Below are 21,801 nucleotides of genomic sequence, written 5' to 3'. Positions count from 1 at the left end.
AAAAACAATCATTAGTTAGATATAAACGGCAGTAATTGATTCAGTAGGACTCCTTATCCATGTAAACGATCATTGTGACATCTGAATTCATTAATTATCTGAAATACACTGCGTGTGCGTGTGATGTTAAATGTTTGAACCAAGGTTAACGGTTAAAGTGTCAGAGAATGGGTGGTGATTTTTTGACGTCCTCCCATGATCTGAAGTGAGCGTGCGTGTTTGTGTTGGTGAAAGTTTAAGAAATGTACAACTGTCGGTTCAGCTCTCTGGTGCTCCCTGCTGGCAGTATCACTATACTGTCCTCATGTTTCACAAAAATAGTTTTGAGAGACGTTGTCAGTTTTTGTATGTTGCTTAAATCCTCCAAAGCGGTTGGCAGTAAACATCAGGTCACGGTACGCCACGGTAGGCCACGGAGTCAATGAGCTCGAGTTGAAAAAGAAAAAGCTTACAGCACCTGGTATTCCCAGGCGGTCTCCCATCCAAGTACTAACCAGGCCCGACCCTGCTTAGCTTCCGAGATCAGACGAGATCGGGCGTGTTCAGGGTGGTATGGCCGTAAGCAATTAGTGCAGGCGCAAAACCAGGTTTTATACAGTAGCACATAAGGAGTGAGAAAGCTGCTGAGGCTCGACGTTACACTTTTACAAAAACAATCATTAGTTAGATATAAACGGCAGTAATTGATTCAGTAGGACTCCTTATCCATGTAAACGATCATTGTGACATCTGAATTCATTAATTATCTGAAATACACTGCGTGTGCGTGTGATGTTAAATGTTTGAACCAAGGTTAACGGTTAAAGTGTCAGAGAATGGGTGGTGATTTTTTGACGTCCTCCCATGATCTGAAGTGAGCGTGCGTGTTTGTGTTGGTGAAAGTTTAAGAAATGTACAACTGTCGGTTCAGCTCTCTGGTGCTCCCTGCTGGCAGTATCACTATACTGTCCTCATGTTTCACAAAAATAGTTTTGAGAGACGTTGTCAGTTTTTGTATGTTGCTTAAATCCTCCAAAGCGGTTGGCAGTAAACATCAGGTCACGGTACGCCACGGTAGGCCACGGAGTCAATGAGCTCGAGTTGAAAAAGAAAAAGCTTACAGCACCTGGTATTCCCAGGCGGTCTCCCATCCAAGTACTAACCAGGCCCGACCCTGCTTAGCTTCCGAGATCAGACGAGATCGGGCGTGTTCAGGGTGGTATGGCCGTAAGCAATTAGTGCAGGCGCAAAACCAGGTTTTATACAGTAGCACATAAGGAGTGAGAAAGCTGCTGAGGCTCGACGTTACACTTTTACAAAAACAATCATTAGTTAGATATAAACGGCAGTAATTGATTCAGTAGGACTCCTTATCCATGTAAACGATCATTGTGACATCTGAATTCATTAATTATCTGAAATACACTGCGTGTGCGTGTGATGTTAAATGTTTGAACCAAGGTTAACGGTTAAAGTGTCAGAGAATGGGTGGTGATTTTTTGACGTCCTCCCATGATCTGAAGTGAGCGTGCGTGTTTGTGTTGGTGAAAGTTTAAGAAATGTACAACTGTCGGTTCAGCTCTCTGGTGCTCCCTGCTGGCAGTATCACTATACTGTCCTCATGTTTCACAAAAATAGTTTTGAGAGACGTTGTCAGTTTTTGTATGTTGCTTAAATCCTCCAAAGCGGTTGGCAGTAAACATCAGGTCACGGTACGCCACGGTAGGCCACGGAGGCAATGAGCTCGAGTTGAAAAAGAAAAAGCTTACAGCACCTGGTATTCCCAGGCGGTCTCCCATCCAAGTACTAACCAGGCCCGACCCTGCTTAGCTTCCGAGATCAGACGAGATCGGGCGTGTTCAGGGTGGTATGGCCGTAAGCAATTAGTGCAGGCGCAAAACCAGGTTTTATACAGTAGCACATAAGGAGTGAGAAAGCTGCTGAGGCTCGACGTTACACTTTACAAAAACAATCATTAGTTAGATATAAACGGCAGTAATTGATTCAGTAGGACTCCTTATCCATGTAAACGATCATTGTGACATCTGAATTCATTAATTATCTGAAATACACTGCGTGTGCGTGTGATGTTAAATGTTTGAACCAAGGTTAACGGTTAAAGTGTCAGAGAATGGGTGGTGATTTTTTGACGTCCTCCCATGATCTGAAGTGAGCGTGCGTGTTTGTGTTGGTGAAAGTTTAAGAAATGTACAACTGTCGGTTCAGCTCTCTGGTGCTCCCTGCTGGCAGTATCACTATACTGTCCTCATGTTTCACAAAAATAGTTTTGAGAGACGTTGTCAGTTTTTGTATGTTGCTTAAATCCTCCAAAGCGGTTGGCAGTAAACATCAGGTCACGGTACGCCACGGTAGGCCACGGAGTCAATGAGCTCGAGTTGAAAAAGAAAATGCTTACAGCACCTGGTATTCCCAGGCGGTCTCCCATCCAAGTACTAACCAGGCCCGACCCTGCTTAGCTTCCGAGATCAGACGAGATCGGGCGTGTTCAGGGTGGTATGGCCGTAAGCAATTAGTGCAGGCGCAAAACCAGGTTTTATACAGTAGCACATAAGGAGTGAGAAAGCTGCTGAGGCTCGACGTTACACTCTTACAAAAACAATCATTAGTTAGATATAAACGGCAGTAATTGATTCAGTAGGACTCCTTATCCATGTAAACGATCATTGTGACATCTGAATTCATTAATTATCTGAAATACACTGCGTGTGCGTGTGATGTTAAATGTTTGAACCAAGGTTAACGGTTAAAGTGTCAGAGAATGGGTGGTGATTTTTTGACGTCCTCCCATGATCTGAAGTGAGCGTGCGTGTTTGTGTTGGTGAAAGTTTAAGAAATGTACAACTGTCGGTTCAGCTCTCTGGTGCTCCCTGCTGGCAGTATCACTATACTGTCCTCATGTTTCACAAAAATAGTTTTGAGAGACGTTGTCAGTTTTTGTATGTTGCTTAAATCCTCCAAAGCGGTTGGCAGTAAACATCAGGTCACGGTACGCCACGGTAGGCCACGGAGTCAATGAGCTCGAGTTGAAAAAGAAAAAGCTTACAGCACCTGGTATTCCCAGGCGGTCTCCCATCCAAGTACTAACCAGGCCCGACCCTGCTTAGCTTCCGAGATCAGACGAGATCGGGCGTGTTCAGGGTGGTATGGCCGTAAGCAATTAGTGCAGGCGCAAAACCAGGTTTTATACAGTAGCACATAAGGAGTGAGAAAGCTGCTGAGGCTCGACGTTACACTCTTTACAAAAACAATCATTAGTTAGATATAAACGGCAGTAATTGATTCAGTAGGACTCCTTATCCATGTAAACGATCATTGTGACATCTGAATTCATTAATTATCTGAAATACACTGCGTGTGCGTGTGATGTTAAATGTTTGAACCAAGGTTAACGGTTAAAGTGTCAGAGAATGGGTGGTGATTTTTTGACGTCCTCCCATGATCTGAAGTGAGCGTGCGTGTTTGTGTTGGTGAAAGTTTAAGAAATGTACAACTGTCGGTTCAGCTCTCTGGTGCTCCCTGCTGGCAGTATCACTATACTGTCCTCATGTTTCACAAAAATAGTTTTGAGAGACGTTGTCAGTTTTTGTATGTTGCTTAAATCCTCCAAAGCGGTTGGCAGTAAACATCAGGTCACGGTACGCCACGGTAGGCCACGGAGTCAATGAGCTCGAGTTGAAAAAGAAAAAGCTTACAGCACCTGGTATTCCCAGGCGGTCTCCCATCCAAGTACTAACCAGGCCCGACCCTGCTTAGCTTCCGAGATCAGACGAGATCGGGCGTGTTCAGGGTGGTATGGCCGTAAGCAATTAGTGCAGGCGCAAAACCAGGTTTTATACAGTAGCACATAAGGAGTGAGAAAGCTGCTGAGGCTCGACGTTACACTTTACAAAAACAATCATTAGTTAGATATAAACGGCAGTAATTGATTCAGTAGGACTCCTTATCCATGTAAACGATCATTGTGACATCTGAATTCATTAATTATCTGAAATACACTGCGTGTGCGTGTGATGTTAAATGTTTGAACCAAGGTTAACGGTTAAAGTGTCAGAGAATGGGTGGTGATTTTTTGACGTCCTCCCATGATCTGAAGTGAGCGTGCGTGTTTGTGTTGGTGAAAGTTTAAGAAATGTACAACTGTCGGTTCAGCTCTCTGGTGCTCCCTGCTGGCAGTATCACTATACTGTCCTCATGTTTCACAAAAATAGTTTTGAGAGACGTTGTCAGTTTTTGTATGTTGCTTAAATCCTCCAAAGCGGTTGGCAGTAAACATCAGGTCACGGTACGCCACGGTAGGCCACGGAGTCAATGAGCTCGAGTTGAAAAAGAAAAAGCTTACAGCACCTGGTATTCCCAGGCGGTCTCCCATCCAAGTACTAACCAGGCCCGACCCTGCTTAGCTTCCGAGATCAGACGAGATCGGGCGTGTTCAGGGTGGTATGGCCGTAAGCAATTAGTGCAGGCGCAAAACCAGGTTTTATACAGTAGCACATAAGGAGTGAGAAAGCTGCTGAGGCTCGACGTTACACTTTACAAAAACAATCATTAGTTAGATATAAACGGCAGTAATTGATTCAGTAGGACTCCTTATCCATGTAAACGATCATTGTGACATCTGAATTCATTAATTATCTGAAATACACTGCGTGTGCGTGTGATGTTAAATGTTTGAACCAAGGTTAACGGTTAAAGTGTCAGAGAATGGGTGGTGATTTTTTGACGTCCTCCCATGATCTGAAGTGAGCGTGCGTGTTTGTGTTGGTGAAAGTTTAAGAAATGTACAACTGTCGGTTCAGCTCTCTGGTGCTCCCTGCTGGCAGTATCACTATACTGTCCTCATGTTTCACAAAAATAGTTTTGAGAGACGTTGTCAGTTTTGTATGTTGCTTAAATCCTCCAAAGCGGTTGGCAGTAAACATCAGGTCACGGTACGCCACGGTAGGCCACGGAGTCAATGAGCTCGAGTTGAAAAAGAAAAAGCTTACAGCACCTGGTATTCCCAGGCGGTCTCCCATCCAAGTACTAACCAGGCCCGACCCTGCTTAGCTTCCGAGATCAGACGAGATCGGGCGTGTTCAGGGTGGTATGGCCGTAAGCAATTAGTGCAGGCGCAAAACCAGGTTTTATACAGTAGCACATAAGGAGTGAGAAAGCTGCTGAGGCTCGACGTTACACTTTTACAAAAACAATCATTAGTTAGATATAAACGGCAGTAATTGATTCAGTAGGACTCCTTATCCATGTAAACGATCATTGTGACATCTGAATTCATTAATTATCTGAAATACACTGCGTGTGCGTGTGATGTTAAATGTTTGAACCAAGGTTAACGGTTAAAGTGTCAGAGAATGGGTGGTGATTTTTTGACGTCCTCCCATGATCTGAAGTGAGCGTGCGTGTTTGTGTTGGTGAAAGTTTAAGAAATGTACAACTGTCGGTTCAGCTCTCTGGTGCTCCCTGCTGGCAGTATCACTATACTGTCCTCATGTTTCACAAAAATAGTTTTGAGAGACGTTGTCAGTTTTTGTATGTTGCTTAAATCCTCCAAAGCGGTTGGCAGTAAACATCAGGTCACGGTACGCCACGGAGTCAATGAGCTCGAGTTGAAAAAGAAAAAGCTTACAGCACCTGGTATTCCCAGGCGGTCTCCCATCCAAGTACTAACCAGGCCCGACCCTGCTTAGCTTCCGAGATCAGACGAGATCGGGCGTGTTCAGGGTGGTATGGCCGTAAGCAATTAGTGCAGGCGCAAAACCAGGTTTTATACAGTAGCACATAAGGAGTGAGAAAGCTGCTGAGGCTCGACGTTACACTCTTACAAAAACAATCATTAGTTAGATATAAACGGCAGTAATTGATTCAGTAGGACTCCTTATCCATGTAAACGATCATTGTGACATCTGAATTCATTAATTATCTGAAATACACTGCGTGTGCGTGTGATGTTAAATGTTTGAACCAAGGTTAACGGTTAAAGTGTCAGAGAATGGGTGGTGATTTTTTGACGTCCTCCCATGATCTGAAGTGAGCGTGCGTGTTTGTGTTGGTGAAAGTTTAAGAAATGTACAACTGTCGGTTCAGCTCTCTGGTGCTCCCTGCTGGCAGTATCACTATACTGTCCTCATGTTTCACAAAAATAGTTTTGAGAGACGTTGTCAGTTTTTGTATGTTGCTTAAATCCTCCAAAGCGGTTGGCAGTAAACATCAGGTCACGGTACGCCACGGTAGGCCACGGAGGCAATGAGCTCGAGTTGAAAAAGAAAAAGCTTACAGCACCTGGTATTCCCAGGCGGTCTCCCATCCAAGTACTAACCAGGCCCGACCCTGCTTAGCTTCCGAGATCAGACGAGATCGGGCGTGTTCAGGGTGGTATGGCCGTAAGCAATTAGTGCAGGCGCAAAACCAGGTTTTATACAGTAGCACATAAGGAGTGAGAAAGCTGCTGAGGCTCGACGTTACACTTTTACAAAAACAATCATTAGTTAGATATAAACGGCAGTAATTGATTCAGTAGGACTCCTTATCCATGTAAACGATCATTGTGACATCTGAATTCATTAATTATCTGAAATACACTGCGTGTGCGTGTGATGTTAAATGTTTGAACCAAGGTTAACGGTTAAAGTGTCAGAGAATGGGTGGTGATTTTTTGACGTCCTCCCATGATCTGAAGTGAGCGTGCGTGTTTGTGTTGGTGAAAGTTTAAGAAATGTACAACTGTCGGTTCAGCTCTCTGGTGCTCCCTGCTGGCAGTATCACTATACTGTCCTCATGTTTCACAAAAATAGTTTTGAGAGACGTTGTCAGTTTTTGTATGTTGCTTAAATCCTCCAAAGCGGTTGGCAGTAAACATCAGGTCACGGTACGCCACGGTAGGCCACGGAGGCAATGAGCTCGAGTTGAAAAAGAAAAAGCTTACAGCACCTGGTATTCCCAGGCGGTCTCCCATCCAAGTACTAACCAGGCCCGACCCTGCTTAGCTTCCGAGATCAGACGAGATCGGGCGTGTTCAGGGTGGTATGGCCGTAAGCAATTAGTGCAGGCGCAAAACCAGGTTTTATACAGTAGCACATAAGGAGTGAGAAAGCTGCTGAGGCTCGACGTTACACTTTTACAAAAACAATCATTAGTTAGATATAAACGGCAGTAATTGATTCAGTAGGACTCCTTATCCATGTAAACGATCATTGTGACATCTGAATTCATTAATTATCTGAAATACACTGCGTGTGCGTGTGATGTTAAATGTTTGAACCAAGGTTAACGGTTAAAGTGTCAGAGAATGGGTGGTGATTTTTTGACGTCCTCCCATGATCTGAAGTGAGCGTGCGTGTTTGTGTTGGTGAAAGTTTAAGAAATGTACAACTGTCGGTTCAGCTCTCTGGTGCTCCCTGCTGGCAGTATCACTATACTGTCCTCATGTTTCACAAAAATAGTTTTGAGAGACGTTGTCAGTTTTTGTATGTTGCTTAAATCCTCCAAAGCGGTTGGCAGTAAACATCAGGTCACGGTACGCCACGGTAGGCCACGGAGGCAATGAGCTCGAGTTGAAAAAGAAAAAGCTTACAGCACCTGGTATTCCCAGGCGGTCTCCCATCCAAGTACTAACCAGGCCCGACCCTGCTTAGCTTCCGAGATCAGACGAGATCGGGCGTGTTCAGGGTGGTATGGCCGTAAGCAATTAGTGCAGGCGCAAAACCAGGTTTTATACAGTAGCACATAAGGAGTGAGAAAGCTGCTGAGGCTCGACGTTACACTTTTACAAAAACAATCATTAGTTAGATATAAACGGCAGTAATTGATTCAGTAGGACTCCTTATCCATGTAAACGATCATTGTGACATCTGAATTCATTAATTATCTGAAATACACTGCGTGTGCGTGTGATGTTAAATGTTTGAACCAAGGTTAACGGTTAAAGTGTCAGAGAATGGGTGGTGATTTTTTGACGTCCTCCCATGATCTGAAGTGAGCGTGCGTGTTTGTGTTGGTGAAAGTTTAAGAAATGTACAACTGTCGGTTCAGCTCTCTGGTGCTCCCTGCTGGCAGTATCACTATACTGTCCTCATGTTTCACAAAAATAGTTTTGAGAGACGTTGTCAGTTTTTGTATGTTGCTTAAATCCTCCAAAGCGGTTGGCAGTAAACATCAGGTCACGGTACGCCACGGTAGGCCACGGAGTCAATGAGCTCGAGTTGAAAAGAAAAAGCTTACAGCACCTGGTATTCCCAGGCGGTCTCCCATCCAAGTACTAACCAGGCCCGACCCTGCTTAGCTTCCGAGATCAGACGAGATCGGGCGTGTTCAGGGTGGTATGGCCGTAAGCAATTAGTGCAGGCGCAAAACCAGGTTTTATACAGTAGCACATAAGGAGTGAGAAAGCTGCTGAGGCTCGACGTTACACTTTTACAAAAACAATCATTAGTTAGATATAAACGGCAGTAATTGATTCAGTAGGACTCCTTATCCATGTAAACGATCATTGTGACATCTGAATTCATTAATTATCTGAAATACACTGCGTGTGCGTGTGATGTTAAATGTTTGAACCAAGGTTAACGGTTAAAGTGTCAGAGAATGGGTGGTGATTTTTTGACGTCCTCCCATGATCTGAAGTGAGCGTGCGTGTTTGTGTTGGTGAAAGTTTAAGAAATGTACAACTGTCGGTTCAGCTCTCTGGTGCTCCCTGCTGGCAGTATCACTATACTGTCCTCATGTTTCACAAAAATAGTTTTGAGAGACGTTGTCAGTTTTTGTATGTTGCTTAAATCCTCCAAAGCGGTTGGCAGTAAACATCAGGTCACGGTACGCCACGGTAGGCCACGGAGTCAATGAGCTCGAGTTGAAAAAGAAAAAGCTTACAGCACCTGGTATTCCCAGGCGGTCTCCCATCCAAGTACTAACCAGGCCCGACCCTGCTTAGCTTCCGAGATCAGACGAGATCGGGCGTGTTCAGGGTGGTATGGCCGTAAGCAATTAGTGCAGGCGCAAAACCAGGTTTTATACAGTAGCACATAAGGAGTGAGAAAGCTGCTGAGGCTCGACGTTACACTTTTACAAAAACAATCATTAGTTAGATATAAACGGCAGTAATTGATTCAGTAGGACTCCTTATCCATGTAAACGATCATTGTGACATCTGAATTCATTAATTATCTGAAATACACTGCGTGTGCGTGTGATGTTAAATGTTTGAACCAAGGTTAACGGTTAAAGTGTCAGAGAATGGGTGGTGATTTTTTGACGTCCTCCCATGATCTGAAGTGAGCGTGCGTGTTTGTGTTGGTGAAAGTTTAAGAAATGTACAACTGTCGGTTCAGCTCTCTGGTGCTCCCTGCTGGCAGTATCACTATACTGTCCTCATGTTTCACAAAAATAGTTTTGAGAGACGTTGTCAGTTTTTGTATGTTGCTTAAATCCTCCAAAGCGGTTGGCAGTAAACATCAGGTCACGGTACGCCACGGTAGGCCACGGAGGCAATGAGCTCGAGTTGAAAAAGAAAAAGCTTACAGCACCTGGTATTCCCAGGCGGTCTCCCATCCAAGTACTAACCAGGCCCGACCCTGCTTAGCTTCCGAGATCAGACGAGATCGGGCGTGTTCAGGGTGGTATGGCCGTAAGCAATTAGTGCAGGCGCAAAACCAGGTTTTATACAGTAGCACATAAGGAGTGAGAAAGCTGCTGAGGCTCGACGTTACACTTTACAAAAACAATCATTAGTTAGATATAAACGGCAGTAATTGATTCAGTAGGACTCCTTATCCATGTAAACGATCATTGTGACATCTGAATTCATTAATTATCTGAAATACACTGCGTGTGCGTGTGATGTTAAATGTTTGAACCAAGGTTAACGGTTAAAGTGTCAGAGAATGGGTGGTGATTTTTTGACGTCCTCCCATGATCTGAAGTGAGCGTGCGTGTTTGTGTTGGTGAAAGTTTAAGAAATGTACAACTGTCGGTTCAGCTCTCTGGTGCTCCCTGCTGGCAGTATCACTATACTGTCCTCATGTTTCACAAAAATAGTTTTGAGAGACGTTGTCAGTTTTTGTATGTTGCTTAAATCCTCCAAAGCGGTTGGCAGTAAACATCAGGTCACGGTACGCCACGGTAGGCCACGGAGTCAATGAGCTCGAGTTGAAAAAGAAAAAGCTTACAGCACCTGGTATTCCCAGGCGGTCTCCCATCCAAGTACTAACCAGGCCCGACCCTGCTTAGCTTCCGAGATCAGACGAGATCGGGCGTGTTCAGGGTGGTATGGCCGTAAGCAATTAGTGCAGGCGCAAAACCAGGTTTTATACAGTAGCACATAAGGAGTGAGAAAGCTGCTGAGGCTCGACGTTACACTTTTACAAAAACAATCATTAGTTAGATATAAACGGCAGTAATTGATTCAGTAGGACTCCTTATCCATGTAAACGATCATTGTGACATCTGAATTCATTAATTATCTGAAATACACTGCGTGTGCGTGTGATGTTAAATGTTTGAACCAAGGTTAACGGTTAAAGTGTCAGAGAATGGGTGGTGATTTTTTGACGTCCTCCCATGATCTGAAGTGAGCGTGCGTGTTTGTGTTGGTGAAAGTTTAAGAAATGTACAACTGTCGGTTCAGCTCTCTGGTGCTCCCTGCTGGCAGTATCACTATACTGTCCTCATGTTTCACAAAAATAGTTTTGAGAGACGTTGTCAGTTTTTGTATGTTGCTTAAATCCTCCAAAGCGGTTGGCAGTAAACATCAGGTCACGGTACGCCACGGTAGGCCACGGAGGCAATGAGCTCGAGTTGAAAAAGAAAAAGCTTACAGCACCTGGTATTCCCAGGCGGTCTCCCATCCAAGTACTAACCAGGCCCGACCCTGCTTAGCTTCCGAGATCAGACGAGATCGGGCGTGTTCAGGGTGGTATGGCCGTAAGCAATTAGTGCAGGCGCAAAACCAGGTTTTATACAGTAGCACATAAGGAGTGAGAAAGCTGCTGAGGCTCGACGTTACACTTTTACAAAAACAATCATTAGTTAGATATAAACGGCAGTAATTGATTCAGTAGGACTCCTTATCCATGTAAACGATCATTGTGACATCTGAATTCATTAATTATCTGAAATACACTGCGTGTGCGTGTGATGTTAAATGTTTGAACCAAGGTTAACGGTTAAAGTGTCAGAGAATGGGTGGTGATTTTTTGACGTCCTCCCATGATCTGAAGTGAGCGTGCGTGTTTGTGTTGGTGAAAGTTTAAGAAATGTACAACTGTCGGTTCAGCTCTCTGGTGCTCCCTGCTGGCAGTATCACTATACTGTCCTCATGTTTCACAAAAATAGTTTTGAGAGACGTTGTCAGTTTTTGTATGTTGCTTAAATCCTCCAAAGCGGTTGGCAGTAAACATCAGGTCACGGTACGCCACGGTAGGCCACGGAGGCAATGAGCTCGAGTTGAAAAAGAAAAAGCTTACAGCACCTGGTATTCCCAGGCGGTCTCCCATCCAAGTACTAACCAGGCCCGACCCTGCTTAGCTTCCGAGATCAGACGAGATCGGGCGTGTTCAGGGTGGTATGGCCGTAAGCAATTAGTGCAGGCGCAAAACCAGGTTTTATACAGTAGCACATAAGGAGTGAGAAAGCTGCTGAGGCTCGACGTTACACTTTTACAAAAACAATCATTAGTTAGATATAAACGGCAGTAATTGATTCAGTAGGACTCCTTATCCATGTAAACGATCATTGTGACATCTGAATTCATTAATTATCTGAAATACACTGCGTGTGCGTGTGATGTTAAATGTTTGAACCAAGGTTAACGGTTAAAGTGTCAGAGAATGGGTGGTGATTTTTTGACGTCCTCCCATGATCTGAAGTGAGCGTGCGTGTTTGTGTTGGTGAAAGTTTAAGAAATGTACAACTGTCGGTTCAGCTCTCTGGTGCTCCCTGCTGGCAGTATCACTATACTGTCCTCATGTTTCACAAAAATAGTTTTGAGAGACGTTGTCAGTTTTTGTATGTTGCTTAAATCCTCCAAAGCGGTTGGCAGTAAACATCAGGTCACGGTACGCCACGGTAGGCCACGGAGTCAATGAGCTCGAGTTGAAAAAGAAAAAGCTTACAGCACCTGGTATTCCCAGGCGGTCTCCCATCCAAGTACTAACCAGGCCCGACCCTGCTTAGCTTCCGAGATCAGACGAGATCGGGCGTGTTCAGGGTGGTATGGCCGTAAGCAATTAGTGCAGGCGCAAAACCAGGTTTTATACAGTAGCACATAAGGAGTGAGAAAGCTGCTGAGGCTCGACGTTACACTTTTACAAAAACAATCATTAGTTAGATATAAACGGCAGTAATTGATTCAGTAGGACTCCTTATCCATGTAAACGATCATTGTGACATCTGAATTCATTAATTATCTGAAATACACTGCGTGTGCGTGTGATGTTAAATGTTTGAACCAAGGTTAACGGTTAAAGTGTCAGAGAATGGGTGGTGATTTTTTGACGTCCTCCCATGATCTGAAGTGAGCGTGCGTGTTTGTGTTGGTGAAAGTTTAAGAAATGTACAACTGTCGGTTCAGCTCTCTGGTGCTCCCTGCTGGCAGTATCACTATACTGTCCTCATGTTTCACAAAAATAGTTTTGAGAGACGTTGTCAGTTTTTGTATGTTGCTTAAATCCTCCAAAGCGGTTGGCAGTAAACATCAGGTCACGGTACGCCACGGTAGGCCACGGAGTCAATGAGCTCGAGTTGAAAAAGAAAAAGCTTACAGCACCTGGTATTCCCAGGCGGTCTCCCATCCAAGTACTAACCAGGCCCGACCCTGCTTAGCTTCCGAGATCAGACGAGATCGGGCGTGTTCAGGGTGGTATGGCCGTAAGCAATTAGTGCAGGCGCAAAACCAGGTTTTATACAGTAGCACATAAGGAGTGAGAAAGCTGCTGAGGCTCGACGTTACACTTTTACAAAAACAATCATTAGTTAGATATAAACGGCAGTAATTGATTCAGTAGGACTCCTTATCCATGTAAACGATCATTGTGACATCTGAATTCATTAATTATCTGAAATACACTGCGTGTGCGTGTGATGTTAAATGTTTGAACCAAGGTTAACGGTTAAAGTGTCAGAGAATGGGTGGTGATTTTTTGACGTCCTCCCATGATCTGAAGTGAGCGTGCGTGTTTGTGTTGGTGAAAGTTTAAGAAATGTACAACTGTCGGTTCAGCTCTCTGGTGCTCCCTGCTGGCAGTATCACTATACTGTCCTCATGTTTCACAAAAATAGTTTTGAGAGACGTTGTCAGTTTTTGTATGTTGCTTAAATCCTCCAAAGCGGTTGGCAGTAAACATCAGGTCACGGTACGCCACGGTAGGCCACGGAGTCAATGAGCTCGAGTTGAAAAAGAAAAAGCTTACAGCACCTGGTATTCCCAGGCGGTCTCCCATCCAAGTACTAACCAGGCCCGACCCTGCTTAGCTTCCGAGATCAGACGAGATCGGGCGTGTTCAGGGTGGTATGGCCGTAAGCAATTAGTGCAGGCGCAAAACCAGGTTTTATACAGTAGCACATAAGGAGTGAGAAAGCTGCTGAGGCTCGACGTTACACTCTTACAAAAACAATCATTAGTTAGATATAAACGGCAGTAATTGATTCAGTAGGACTCCTTATCCATGTAAACGATCATTGTGACATCTGAATTCATTAATTATCTGAAATACACTGCGTGTGCGTGTGATGTTAAATGTTTGAACCAAGGTTAACGGTTAAAGTGTCAGAGAATGGGTGGTGATTTTTTGACGTCCTCCCATGATCTGAAGTGAGCGTGCGTGTTTGTGTTGGTGAAAGTTTAAGAAATGTACAACTGTCGGTTCAGCTCTCTGGTGCTCCCTGCTGGCAGTATCACTATACTGTCCTCATGTTTCACAAAAATAGTTTTGAGAGACGTTGTCAGTTTTTGTATGTTGCTTAAATCCTCCAAAGCGGTTGGCAGTAAACATCAGGTCACGGTACGCCACGGTAGGCCACGGAGTCAATGAGCTCGAGTTGAAAAAGAAAAAGCTTACAGCACCTGGTATTCCCAGGCGGTCTCCCATCCAAGTACTAACCAGGCCCGACCCTGCTTAGCTTCCGAGATCAGACGAGATCGGGCGTGTTCAGGGTGGTATGGCCGTAAGCAATTAGTGCAGGCGCAAAACCAGGTTTTATACAGTAGCACATAAGGAGTGAGAAAGCTGCTGAGGCTCGACGTTACACTCTTACAAAAACAATCATTAGTTAGATATAAACGGCAGTAATTGATTCAGTAGGACTCCTTATCCATGTAAACGATCATTGTGACATCTGAATTCATTAATTATCTGAAATACACTGCGTGTGCGTGTGATGTTAAATGTTTGAACCAAGGTTAACGGTTAAAGTGTCAGAGAATGGGTGGTGATTTTTTGACGTCCTCCCATGATCTGAAGTGAGCGTGCGTGTTTGTGTTGGTGAAAGTTTAAGAAATGTACAACTGTCGGTTCAGCTCTCTGGTGCTCCCTGCTGGCAGTATCACTATACTGTCCTCATGTTTCACAAAAATAGTTTTGAGAGACGTTGTCAGTTTTTGTATGTTGCTTAAATCCTCCAAAGCGGTTGGCAGTAAACATCAGGTCACGGTACGCCACGGTAGGCCACGGAGTCAATGAGCTCGAGTTGAAAAAGAAAAAGCTTACAGCACCTGGTATTCCCAGGCGGTCTCCCATCCAAGTACTAACCAGGCCCGACCCTGCTTAGCTTCCGAGATCAGACGAGATCGGGCGTGTTCAGGGTGGTATGGCCGTAAGCAATTAGTGCAGGCGCAAAACCAGGTTTTATACAGTAGCACATAAGGAGTGAGAAAGCTGCTGAGGCTCGACGTTACACTTTTACAAAAACAATCATTAGTTAGATATAAACGGCAGTAATTGATTCAGTAGGACTCCTTATCCATGTAAACGATCATTGTGACATCTGAATTCATTAATTATCTGAAATACACTGCGTGTGCGTGTGATGTTAAATGTTTGAACCAAGGTTAACGGTTAAAGTGTCAGAGAATGGGTGGTGATTTTTTGACGTCCTCCCATGATCTGAAGTGAGCGTGCGTGTTTGTGTTGGTGAAAGTTTAAGAAATGTACAACTGTCGGTTCAGCTCTCTGGTGCTCCCTGCTGGCAGTATCACTATACTGTCCTCATGTTTCACAAAAATAGTTTTGAGAGACGTTGTCAGTTTTTGTATGTTGCTTAAATCCTCCAAAGCGGTTGGCAGTAAACATCAGGTCACGGTACGCCACGGTAGGCCACGGAGTCAATGAGCTCGAGTTGAAAAAGAAAAAGCTTACAGCACCTGGTATTCCCAGGCGGTCTCCCATCCAAGTACTAACCAGGCCCGACCCTGCTTAGCTTCCGAGATCAGACGAGATCGGGCGTGTTCAGGGTGGTATGGCCGTAAGCAATTAGTGCAGGCGCAAAACCAGGTTTTATACAGTAGCACATAAGGAGTGAGAAAGCTGCTGAGGCTCGACGTTACACTTTTACAAAAACAATCATTAGTTAGATATAAACGGCAGTAATTGATTCAGTAGGACTCCTTATCCATGTAAACGATCATTGTGACATCTGAATTCATTAATTATCTGAAATACACTGCGTGTGCGTGTGATGTTAAATGTTTGAACCAAGGTTAACGGTTAAAGTGTCAGAGAATGGGTGGTGATTTTTTGACGTCCTCCCATGATCTGAAGTGAGCGTGCGTGTTTGTGTTGGTGAAAGTTTAAGAAATGTACAACTGTCGGTTCAGCTCTCTGGTGCTCCCTGCTGGCAGTATCACTATACTGTCCTCATGTTTCACAAAAATAGTTTTGAGAGACGTTGTCAGTTTTTGTATGTTGCTTAAATCCTCCAAAGCGGTTGGCAGTAAACATCAGGTCACGGTACGCCACGGTAGGCCACGGAGTCAATGAGCTCGAGTTGAAAAAGAAAAGCTTACAGCACCTGGTATTCCCAGGCGGTCTCCCATCCAAGTACTAACCAGGCCCGACCCTGCTTAGCTTCCGAGATCAGACGAGATCGGGCGTGTTCAGGGTGGTATGGCCGTAAGCAATTAGTGCAGGCGCAAAACCAGGTTTTATACAGTAGCACATAAGGAGTGAGAAAGCTGCTGAGGCTCGACGTTACACTTTTACAAAAACAATCATTAGTTAGATATAAACGGCAGTAATTGATTCAGTAGGACTCCTTATCCATGTAAACGATCATTGTGACATCTGAATTCATTAATTATCTGAAATACACTGCGTGTGCGTGTGATGTTAAATGTTTGAACCAAGGTTAACGGTTAAAGTGTCAGAGAATGGGTGGTGATTTTTTGACGTCCTCCCATGATCTGAAGTGAGCGTGCGTGTTTGTGTTGGTGAAAGTTTAAGAAATGTACAACTGTCGGTTCAGCTCTCTGGTGCTCCCTGCTGGCAGTATCACTATACTGTCCTCATGTTTCACAAAAATAGTTTTGAGAGACGTTGTCAGTTTTTGTATGTTGCTTAAATCCTCCAAAGCGGTTGGCAGTAAACATCAGGTCACGGTACGCCACGGTAGGCCACGGAGGCAATGAGCTCGAGTTGAAAAAGAAAAAGCTTACAGCACCTGGTATTCCCAGGCGGTCTCCCATCCAAGTACTAACCAGGCCCGACCCTGCTTAGCTTCCGAGATCAGACGAGATCGGGCGTGTTCAGGGTGGTATGGCCGTAAGCAATTAGTGCAGGCGCAAAACCAGGTTTTATACAGTAGCACATAAGGAGTGAGAAAGCTGCTGAGGCTCGACGTTACACTTTTACAAAAACAATCATTAGTTAGATATAAACGGCAGTAATTGATTCAGTAGGACTCCTTATCCATGTAAACGATCATTGTGACATCTGAATTCATTAATTATCTGAAATACACTGCGTGTGCGTGTGATGTTAAATGTTTGAACCAAGGTTAACGGTTAAAGTGTCAGAGAATGGGTGGTGATTTTTTGACGTCCTCCCATGATCTGAAGTGAGCGTGCGTGTTTGTGTTGGTGAAAGTTTAAGAAATGTACAACTGTCGGTTCAGCTCTCTGGTGCTCCCTGCTGGCAGTATCACTATACTGTCCTCATGTTTCACAAAAATAGTTTTGAGAGACGTTGTCAGTTTTTGTATGTTGCTTAAATCCTCCAAAGCGGTTGGCAGTAAACATCAGGTCACGGTACGCCACGGTAGGCCACGGAGTCAATGAGCTCGAGTTGAAAAAGAAAAAGCTTACAGCACCTGGTATTCCCAGGCGGTCTCCCATCCAAGTACTAACCAGGCCCGACCCTGCTTAGCTTCCGAGATCAGACGAGATCGGGCGTGTTCAGGGTGGTATGGCCGTAAGCAATTAGTGCAGGCGCAAAACCAGGTTTTATACAGTAGCACATAAGGAGTGAGAAAGCTGCTGAGGCTCGACGTTACACTTTTACAAAAACAATCATTAGTTAGATATAAACGGCAGTAATTGATTCAGTAGGACTCCTTATCCATGTAAACGATCATTGTGACATCTGAATTCATTAATTATCTGAAATACACTGCGTGTGCGTGTGATGTTAAATGTTTGAACCAAGGTTAACGGTTAAAGTGTCAGAGAATGGGTGGTGATTTTTTGACGTCCTCCCATGATCTGAAGTGAGCGTGCGTGTTTGTGTTGGTGAAAGTTTAAGAAATGTACAACTGTCGGTTCAGCTCTCTGGTGCTCCCTGCTGGCAGTATCACTATACTGTCCTCATGTTTCACAAAAATAGTTTTGAGAGACGTTGTCAGTTTTTGTATGTTGCTTAAATCCTCCAAAGCGGTTGGCAGTAAACATCAGGTCACGGTACGCCACGGTAGGCCACGGAGGCAATGAGCTCGAGTTGAAAAAGAAAAAGCTTACAGCACCTGGTATTCCCAGGCGGTCTCCCATCCAAGTACTAACCAGGCCCGACCCTGCTTAGCTTCCGAGATCAGACGAGATCGGGCGTGTTCAGGGTGGTATGGCCGTAAGCAATTAGTGCAGGCGCAAAACCAGGTTTTATACAGTAGCACATAAGGAGTGAGAAAGCTGCTGAGGCTCGACGTTACACTTTTACAAAAACAATCATTAGTTAGATATAAACGGCAGTAATTGATTCAGTAGGACTCCTTATCCATGTAAACGATCATTGTGACATCTGAATTCATTAATTATCTGAAATACACTGCGTGTGCGTGTGATGTTAAATGTTTGAACCAAGGTTAACGGTTAAAGTGTCAGAGAATGGGTGGTGATTTTTTGACGTCCTCCCATGATCTGAAGTGAGCGTGCGTGTTTGTGTTGGTGAAAGTTTAAGAAATGTACAACTGTCGGTTCAGCTCTCTGGTGCTCCCTGCTGGCAGTATCACTATACTGTCCTCATGTTTCACAAAAATAGTTTTGAGAGACGTTGTCAGTTTTTGTATGTTGCTTAAATCCTCCAAAGCGGTTGGCAGTAAACATCAGGTCACGGTACGCCACGGTAGGCCACGGAGTCAATGAGCTCGAGTTGAAAAAGAAAAAGCTTACAGCACCTGGTATTCCCAGGCGGTCTCCCATCCAAGTACTAACCAGGCCCGACCCTGCTTAGCTTCCGAGATCAGACGAGATCGGGCGTGTTCAGGGTGGTATGGCCGTAAGCAATTAGTGCAGGCGCAAAACCAGGTTTTATACAGTAGCACATAAGGAGTGAGAAAGCTGCTGAGGCTCGACGTTACACTTTTACAAAAACAATCATTAGTTAGATATAAACGGCAGTAATTGATTCAGTAGGACTCCTTATCCATGTAAACGATCATTGTGACATCTGAATTCATTAATTATCTGAAATACACTGCGTGTGCGTGTGATGTTAAATGTTTGAACCAAGGTTAACGGTTAAAGTGTCAGAGAATGGGTGGTGATTTTTTGACGTCCTCCCATGATCTGAAGTGAGCGTGCGTGTTTGTGTTGGTGAAAGTTTAAGAAATGTACAACTGTCGGTTCAGCTCTCTGGTGCTCCCTGCTGGCAGTATCACTATACTGTCCTCATGTTTCACAAAAATAGTTTTGAGAGACGTTGTCAGTTTTTGTATGTTGCTTAAATCCTCCAAAGCGGTTGGCAGTAAACATCAGGTCACGGTACGCCACGGTAGGCCACGGAGGCAATGAGCTCGAGTTGAAAAAGAAAAAGCTTACAGCACCTGGTATTCCCAGGCGGTCTCCCATCCAAGTACTAACCAGGCCCGACCCTGCTTAGCTTCCGAGATCAGACGAGATCGGGCGTGTTCAGGGTGGTATGGCCGTAAGCAATTAGTGCAGGCGCAAAACCAGGTTTTATACAGTAGCACATAAGGAGTGAGAAAGCTGCTGAGGCTCGACGTTACACTCTTACAAAAACAATCATTAGTTAGATATAAACGGCAGTAATTGATTCAGTAGGACTCCTTATCCATGTAAACGATCATTGTGACATCTGAATTCATTAATTATCTGAAATACACTGCGTGTGCGTGTGATGTTAAATGTTTGAACCAAGGTTAACGGTTAAAGTGTCAGAGAATGGGTGGTGATTTTTTGACGTCCTCCCATGATCTGAAGTGAGCGTGCGTGTTTGTGTTGGTGAAAGTTTAAGAAATGTACAACTGTCGGTTCAGCTCTCTGGTGCTCCCTGCTGGCAGTATCACTATACTGTCCTCATGTTTCACAAAAATAGTTTTGAGAGACGTTGTCAGTTTTTGTATGTTGCTTAAATCCTCCAAAGCGGTTGGCAGTAAACATCAGGTCACGGTACGCCACGGTAGGCCACGGAGTCAATGAGCTCGAGTTGAAAAAGAAAAAGCTTACAGCACCTGGTATTCCCAGGCGGTCTCCCATCCAAGTACTAACCAGGCCCGACCCTGCTTAGCTTCCGAGATCAGACGAGATCGGGCGTGTTCAGGGTGGTATGGCCGTAAGCAATTAGTGCAGGCGCAAAACCAGGTTTTATACAGTAGCACATAAGGAGTGAGAAAGCTGCTGAGGCTCGACGTTACACTTTTACAAAAACAATCATTAGTTAGATATAAACGGCAGTAATTGATTCAGTAGGACTCCTTATCCATGTAAACGATCATTGTGACATCTGAATTCATTAATTATCTGAAATACACTGCGTGTGCGTGTGATGTTAAATGTTTGAACCAAGGTTAACGGTTAAAGTGTCAGAGAATGGGTGGTGATTTTTTGACGTCCTCCCATGATCTGAAGTGAGCGTGCGTGTTTGTGTTGGTGAAAGTTTAAGAAATGTACAACTGTCGGTTCAGCTCTCTGGTGCTCCCTGCTGGCAGTATCACTATACTGTCCTCATGTTTCACAAAAATAGTTTTGAGAGACGTTGTCAGTTTTTGTATGTTGCTTAAATCCTCCAAAGCGGTTGGCAGTAAACATCAGGTCACGGTACGCCACGGTAGGCCACGGAGTCAATGAGCTCGAGTTGAAAAAGAAAAAGCTTACAGCACCTGGTATTCCCAGGCGGTCTCCCATCCAAGTACTAACCAGGCCCGACCCTGCTTAGCTTCCGAGATCAGACGAGATCGGGCGTGTTCAGGGTGGTATGGCCGTAAGCAATTAGTGCAGGCGCAAAACCAGGTTTTATACAGTAGCACATAAGGAGTGAGAAAGCTGCTGAGGCTCGACGTTACACTTTTACAAAAACAATCATTAGTTAGATATAAACGGCAGTAATTGATTCAGTAGGACTCCTTATCCATGTAAACGATCATTGTGACATCTGAATTCATTAATTATCTGAAATACACTGCGTGTGCGTGTGATGTTAAATGTTTGAACCAAGGTTAACGGTTAAAGTGTCAGAGAATGGGTGGTGATTTTTTGACGTCCTCCCATGATCTGAAGTGAGCGTGCGTGTTTGTGTTGGTGAAAGTTTAAGAAATGTACAACTGTCGGTTCAGCTCTCTGGTGCTCCCTGCTGGCAGTATCACTATACTGTCCTCATGTTTCACAAAAATAGTTTTGAGAGACGTTGTCAGTTTTTGTATGTTGCTTAAATCCTCCAAAGCGGTTGGCAGTAAACATCAGGTCACGGTACGCCACGGTAGGCCACGGAGTCAATGAGCTCGAGTTGAAAAAGAAAAAGCTTACAGCACCTGGTATTCCCAGGCGGTCTCCCATCCAAGTACTAACCAGGCCCGACCCTGCTTAGCTTCCGAGATCAGACGAGATCGGGCGTGTTCAGGGTGGTATGGCCGTAAGCAATTAGTGCAGGCGCAAAACCAGGTTTTATACAGTAGCACATAAGGAGTGAGAAAGCTGCTGAGGCTCGACGTTACACTTTTACAAAAACAATCATTAGTTAGATATAAACGGCAGTAATTGATTCAGTAGGACTCCTTATCCATGTAAACGATCATTGTGACATCTGAATTCATTAATTATCTGAAATACACTGCGTGTGCGTGTGATGTTAAATGTTTGAACCAAGGTTAACGGTTAAAGTGTCAGAGAATGGGTGGTGATTTTTTGACGTCCTCCCATGATCTGAAGTGAGCGTGCGTGTTTGTGTTGGTGAAAGTTTAAGAAATGTACAACTGTCGGTTCAGCTCTCTGGTGCTCCCTGCTGGCAGTATCACTATACTGTCCTCATGTTTCACAAAAATAGTTTTGAGAGACGTTGTCAGTTTTTGTATGTTGCTTAAATCCTCCAAAGCGGTTGGCAGTAAACATCAGGTCACGGTACGCCACGGTAGGCCACGGAGTCAATGAGCTCGAGT

The 21,801-nt window shown here is 44.5% G+C and overlaps 33 non-coding genes across 33 annotated transcripts; all 33 read right to left on the bottom strand.

Annotated features, from left to right (window-relative positions):
* Positions 1-445: 445 nt before the first annotated feature.
* LOC130398936 (5S ribosomal RNA) lies at positions 446-564 on the bottom strand. Its single transcript, XR_008901478.1, has one exon. It is a non-coding gene; the product is annotated as a 5S ribosomal RNA (ribosomal RNA).
* A 529-nt stretch (positions 565-1,093) lies between these two features.
* Positions 1,094-1,212, bottom strand: LOC130398934 (5S ribosomal RNA). Its single transcript, XR_008901476.1, has one exon. It is a non-coding gene; the product is annotated as a 5S ribosomal RNA (ribosomal RNA).
* A 529-nt stretch (positions 1,213-1,741) lies between these two features.
* On the bottom strand, positions 1,742-1,860 carry LOC130398933 (5S ribosomal RNA). The gene has a single exon (XR_008901475.1). It is a non-coding gene; the product is annotated as a 5S ribosomal RNA (ribosomal RNA).
* A 528-nt stretch (positions 1,861-2,388) lies between these two features.
* On the bottom strand, positions 2,389-2,507 carry LOC130399608 (5S ribosomal RNA). The gene has a single exon (XR_008902113.1). It is a non-coding gene; the product is annotated as a 5S ribosomal RNA (ribosomal RNA).
* Positions 2,508-3,036: 529 nt separating this feature from the next.
* LOC130398932 (5S ribosomal RNA) lies at positions 3,037-3,155 on the bottom strand. The gene has a single exon (XR_008901474.1). It is a non-coding gene; the product is annotated as a 5S ribosomal RNA (ribosomal RNA).
* A 530-nt stretch (positions 3,156-3,685) lies between these two features.
* LOC130398931 (5S ribosomal RNA) lies at positions 3,686-3,804 on the bottom strand. Its single transcript, XR_008901473.1, has one exon. It is a non-coding gene; the product is annotated as a 5S ribosomal RNA (ribosomal RNA).
* A 528-nt stretch (positions 3,805-4,332) lies between these two features.
* Positions 4,333-4,451, bottom strand: LOC130398930 (5S ribosomal RNA). Its single transcript, XR_008901472.1, has one exon. It is a non-coding gene; the product is annotated as a 5S ribosomal RNA (ribosomal RNA).
* Positions 4,452-4,978: 527 nt separating this feature from the next.
* LOC130398929 (5S ribosomal RNA) lies at positions 4,979-5,097 on the bottom strand. Its single transcript, XR_008901471.1, has one exon. It is a non-coding gene; the product is annotated as a 5S ribosomal RNA (ribosomal RNA).
* Positions 5,098-5,616: 519 nt separating this feature from the next.
* On the bottom strand, positions 5,617-5,735 carry LOC130398927 (5S ribosomal RNA). The gene has a single exon (XR_008901470.1). It is a non-coding gene; the product is annotated as a 5S ribosomal RNA (ribosomal RNA).
* A 529-nt stretch (positions 5,736-6,264) lies between these two features.
* LOC130398926 (5S ribosomal RNA) lies at positions 6,265-6,383 on the bottom strand. Its single transcript, XR_008901469.1, has one exon. It is a non-coding gene; the product is annotated as a 5S ribosomal RNA (ribosomal RNA).
* Positions 6,384-6,912: 529 nt separating this feature from the next.
* Positions 6,913-7,031, bottom strand: LOC130398925 (5S ribosomal RNA). The gene has a single exon (XR_008901468.1). It is a non-coding gene; the product is annotated as a 5S ribosomal RNA (ribosomal RNA).
* Positions 7,032-7,560: 529 nt separating this feature from the next.
* LOC130398924 (5S ribosomal RNA) lies at positions 7,561-7,679 on the bottom strand. Its single transcript, XR_008901467.1, has one exon. It is a non-coding gene; the product is annotated as a 5S ribosomal RNA (ribosomal RNA).
* Positions 7,680-8,207: 528 nt separating this feature from the next.
* LOC130398922 (5S ribosomal RNA) lies at positions 8,208-8,326 on the bottom strand. Its single transcript, XR_008901465.1, has one exon. It is a non-coding gene; the product is annotated as a 5S ribosomal RNA (ribosomal RNA).
* A 529-nt stretch (positions 8,327-8,855) lies between these two features.
* LOC130398921 (5S ribosomal RNA) lies at positions 8,856-8,974 on the bottom strand. The gene has a single exon (XR_008901464.1). It is a non-coding gene; the product is annotated as a 5S ribosomal RNA (ribosomal RNA).
* A 529-nt stretch (positions 8,975-9,503) lies between these two features.
* Positions 9,504-9,622, bottom strand: LOC130398920 (5S ribosomal RNA). The gene has a single exon (XR_008901463.1). It is a non-coding gene; the product is annotated as a 5S ribosomal RNA (ribosomal RNA).
* Positions 9,623-10,150: 528 nt separating this feature from the next.
* LOC130398919 (5S ribosomal RNA) lies at positions 10,151-10,269 on the bottom strand. The gene has a single exon (XR_008901462.1). It is a non-coding gene; the product is annotated as a 5S ribosomal RNA (ribosomal RNA).
* A 529-nt stretch (positions 10,270-10,798) lies between these two features.
* On the bottom strand, positions 10,799-10,917 carry LOC130398918 (5S ribosomal RNA). Its single transcript, XR_008901461.1, has one exon. It is a non-coding gene; the product is annotated as a 5S ribosomal RNA (ribosomal RNA).
* Positions 10,918-11,446: 529 nt separating this feature from the next.
* On the bottom strand, positions 11,447-11,565 carry LOC130398917 (5S ribosomal RNA). Its single transcript, XR_008901460.1, has one exon. It is a non-coding gene; the product is annotated as a 5S ribosomal RNA (ribosomal RNA).
* A 529-nt stretch (positions 11,566-12,094) lies between these two features.
* Positions 12,095-12,213, bottom strand: LOC130398916 (5S ribosomal RNA). The gene has a single exon (XR_008901459.1). It is a non-coding gene; the product is annotated as a 5S ribosomal RNA (ribosomal RNA).
* A 529-nt stretch (positions 12,214-12,742) lies between these two features.
* On the bottom strand, positions 12,743-12,861 carry LOC130398915 (5S ribosomal RNA). The gene has a single exon (XR_008901458.1). It is a non-coding gene; the product is annotated as a 5S ribosomal RNA (ribosomal RNA).
* Positions 12,862-13,390: 529 nt separating this feature from the next.
* LOC130398914 (5S ribosomal RNA) lies at positions 13,391-13,509 on the bottom strand. Its single transcript, XR_008901457.1, has one exon. It is a non-coding gene; the product is annotated as a 5S ribosomal RNA (ribosomal RNA).
* Positions 13,510-14,038: 529 nt separating this feature from the next.
* LOC130398913 (5S ribosomal RNA) lies at positions 14,039-14,157 on the bottom strand. Its single transcript, XR_008901456.1, has one exon. It is a non-coding gene; the product is annotated as a 5S ribosomal RNA (ribosomal RNA).
* A 529-nt stretch (positions 14,158-14,686) lies between these two features.
* Positions 14,687-14,805, bottom strand: LOC130398910 (5S ribosomal RNA). The gene has a single exon (XR_008901454.1). It is a non-coding gene; the product is annotated as a 5S ribosomal RNA (ribosomal RNA).
* Positions 14,806-15,334: 529 nt separating this feature from the next.
* On the bottom strand, positions 15,335-15,453 carry LOC130398909 (5S ribosomal RNA). The gene has a single exon (XR_008901453.1). It is a non-coding gene; the product is annotated as a 5S ribosomal RNA (ribosomal RNA).
* Positions 15,454-15,981: 528 nt separating this feature from the next.
* LOC130398908 (5S ribosomal RNA) lies at positions 15,982-16,100 on the bottom strand. The gene has a single exon (XR_008901452.1). It is a non-coding gene; the product is annotated as a 5S ribosomal RNA (ribosomal RNA).
* A 529-nt stretch (positions 16,101-16,629) lies between these two features.
* On the bottom strand, positions 16,630-16,748 carry LOC130398907 (5S ribosomal RNA). The gene has a single exon (XR_008901451.1). It is a non-coding gene; the product is annotated as a 5S ribosomal RNA (ribosomal RNA).
* Positions 16,749-17,277: 529 nt separating this feature from the next.
* On the bottom strand, positions 17,278-17,396 carry LOC130398906 (5S ribosomal RNA). Its single transcript, XR_008901450.1, has one exon. It is a non-coding gene; the product is annotated as a 5S ribosomal RNA (ribosomal RNA).
* Positions 17,397-17,925: 529 nt separating this feature from the next.
* On the bottom strand, positions 17,926-18,044 carry LOC130398905 (5S ribosomal RNA). Its single transcript, XR_008901449.1, has one exon. It is a non-coding gene; the product is annotated as a 5S ribosomal RNA (ribosomal RNA).
* A 529-nt stretch (positions 18,045-18,573) lies between these two features.
* LOC130398904 (5S ribosomal RNA) lies at positions 18,574-18,692 on the bottom strand. Its single transcript, XR_008901448.1, has one exon. It is a non-coding gene; the product is annotated as a 5S ribosomal RNA (ribosomal RNA).
* A 529-nt stretch (positions 18,693-19,221) lies between these two features.
* Positions 19,222-19,340, bottom strand: LOC130398903 (5S ribosomal RNA). Its single transcript, XR_008901447.1, has one exon. It is a non-coding gene; the product is annotated as a 5S ribosomal RNA (ribosomal RNA).
* A 529-nt stretch (positions 19,341-19,869) lies between these two features.
* On the bottom strand, positions 19,870-19,988 carry LOC130398902 (5S ribosomal RNA). Its single transcript, XR_008901446.1, has one exon. It is a non-coding gene; the product is annotated as a 5S ribosomal RNA (ribosomal RNA).
* A 529-nt stretch (positions 19,989-20,517) lies between these two features.
* Positions 20,518-20,636, bottom strand: LOC130398901 (5S ribosomal RNA). Its single transcript, XR_008901445.1, has one exon. It is a non-coding gene; the product is annotated as a 5S ribosomal RNA (ribosomal RNA).
* Positions 20,637-21,165: 529 nt separating this feature from the next.
* On the bottom strand, positions 21,166-21,284 carry LOC130398899 (5S ribosomal RNA). Its single transcript, XR_008901443.1, has one exon. It is a non-coding gene; the product is annotated as a 5S ribosomal RNA (ribosomal RNA).
* Positions 21,285-21,801: the final 517 nt, after the last annotated feature.

The sequence above is a fragment of the Gadus chalcogrammus genome, chromosome 12, assembly GCF_026213295.1.
Source record: "Gadus chalcogrammus isolate NIFS_2021 chromosome 12, NIFS_Gcha_1.0, whole genome shotgun sequence".
NCBI lineage: Eukaryota > Metazoa > Chordata > Actinopteri > Gadiformes > Gadidae > Gadus > Gadus chalcogrammus.
Note: the sequence above shows the minus strand (reverse complement) of the source record. Positions and strands in the feature narration are given on the sequence as shown.